Here is a 2252-nt window from a genome sequence, read left to right as displayed (position 1 = left end):
CCACCAATGAAGCAGGACGGCACCTATCTCTGGTTATGAAAGAAATGGACGGGGTGACTCTCCTGACGGACACATCAAGGTCCACTCATGTTAGGGGGGGGCGTCTTGACCTCACTTTCGTGTCGGATCCTTTAAAGGATGCGGCACGTTGGTCCATACACCCCACCCTCATGAGTGACCATTATGCGATCACTGTTGACCTAGAGCTTACCCCCCTCCCCCCCCCACGCCACCTTTCAGGTGGGATGTCGAAAAGCGAACTGGGCTGCCTTTGGAAAAGCCCTAGTTCGCGCCTTCTCCTCATCTCACCCCCCCTCTGACCTTGATAATTTGAGCAACTTTATTACATCCACCTTTCAAGAGGCAGCCACAGAGTCCATCCCACAAAAGCGACGGTCCACGAAAAGCTACAGGGACGGCTGGATTTACTGCGACCGTGTCAGGGAATTGAATCGGCGGTTGAATGCGGCGCGACGCGAGTACAGGCATCGTCGAGGCTCACCTCAACGCATACGCTTAGAGGCTGTGTCATGACACGTCTTAGCAGAAAAGCGCCGCCTTCGCGAGGAGGAGTTGGTGAGATGGTGCAGGACTTTAGGACCTCACTCCACTCTCCGAGAGATGTGGAGAAAGTTGCGGTCCTTCACCAACCCCCGCCCCTCCCACCCGCCCTCTCACCCTGACCCTGCCTCAGAGGCCAGTCGTCTTGCCGAGCATTTCGCGGACCGTGCTGCCTCTCGCAATCTCCCCAGAGACGTCATAGCCCGACAGGTGCAACTATCAGGCCCTCGCGCTGCAGCAATCCAAGCAGCTTGTAAGCGCCATGATGAAGCTGATTGCCCCATCACGGACGTTGAGCTGATGGATGCTTTGTGGCGCAGGGCTGACACTGCACCAGGGCTAGACGGCCTTACGTATTCTATGCTATCACACTCAGGAGATTGCGGGAGAAAATGGCTGCTGAAGCTGCTGAATTTATCATGGTCTGAGGGTAAGTTACCTAAATCATGGAAAACTGCCATAATTCACCCCATCCCGAAGCCGAGCGACCCAGGCGCCACGCGCCCCATCTCACTACTCAGCTGTATTGGTAAAACAGCTGAGAGGGTGGTGCGGGCGCGACTCACCTGGCGCCTGGGTCCTCTCCATCCGAGAATATTTGCCTACCACCACAGCCGCAGTACTGCCCACTGTTTAGCGTCATTTCTCGGACAACTTCGGGGCGGAGTGGGTATGGCGATTTTCATTGATTTAGAGAAAGCCTTTGAGCTGGCCAGCCATTCAGCTATCCTCAGCGCTCTCGCTGATAAGGGAGTGGGGGGTAAGCTCTTGCGATGGATACAGGATTTCTTCCTTGAAAGAACTGCTAGCGTCCGCTTTCAGGGGAGTGTCTCCCAGCCGTATAAGCACGAGAATGGCACGCCACAGGGCAGTGTCATCAGCCCCATTCTTTTTAACATCCTGATGGAGGGGCTGCTCCGTGTCAATTACGGTCAGGGAGTCACGCTCCTGTCATATGCGGACGACCTAGTGCTAGTTTTTTCGAGAAGAGATTGCTATGCGCAAGCTAATGAGGCCTTCTTTAGACTGCACGGTAAGTCGAAGGAGCTGGGGTTGAAGGTTAATATGGCGAAGACTCGCTATGTACCCTTCGGCCTCAACCCTTCGCCTCACCCTTTGCTGCTCGGACGACACCCATTAGCTTGCGTAACCACCTATAAATATTTGGGTGTGTGGATGGATGTGGGACTAAAGTTCAACAGGCATGTCAAATACCTGCGGGAGAAAGCTGCTTCGCGAATGGCAGCACTCAAATTTCTTTCTAGGAAGGGGCTGGGGGCCTCCTACAAGGTCCTCCGCACCTTCTATGTGCATGCCATTCGGTCGCTTATCGACTACAGTGCTATTTGTCTGCCAAACTTGGCCCCACCTGTGCGCGCTTCGCTGGAAGTGATTCAGAACAATGCACTCCGCATTATTCTGCACGCTCCTATGTGGACACGCTTAGTTATCCTCCGTTTGGAAGGCGAGCTTCCATCACTACACGGACGTATCACTCTCCGTGCAACTGCTGTAGTGTTACAGCTTGTGCAGCGCAGGCCAGAGCTCGCTGTCTCAGTCTTGCTAAAGCGTCTGCTGTCAAGACCACCTGACCACGTACCAAGCAATGACTGGGCCCGCGGACTTGTTGCTGCGCTGCACGGGCTCAACACTGCAGCAAGCATTTGCAAGGAGCCTGATGCACCTTGTGC

The sequence above is a fragment of the Coenobita brevimanus genome, chromosome 117, assembly GCF_032717465.1.
Source record: "Coenobita brevimanus isolate Jiangsu-jjx chromosome 117, ASM3271746v2, whole genome shotgun sequence".
NCBI classification, from domain to species: domain Eukaryota; kingdom Metazoa; phylum Arthropoda; class Malacostraca; order Decapoda; family Coenobitidae; genus Coenobita; species Coenobita brevimanus.
The sequence above is the reverse complement of the archived record's forward strand: the minus strand, read 5'-3'. Positions refer to the sequence as shown.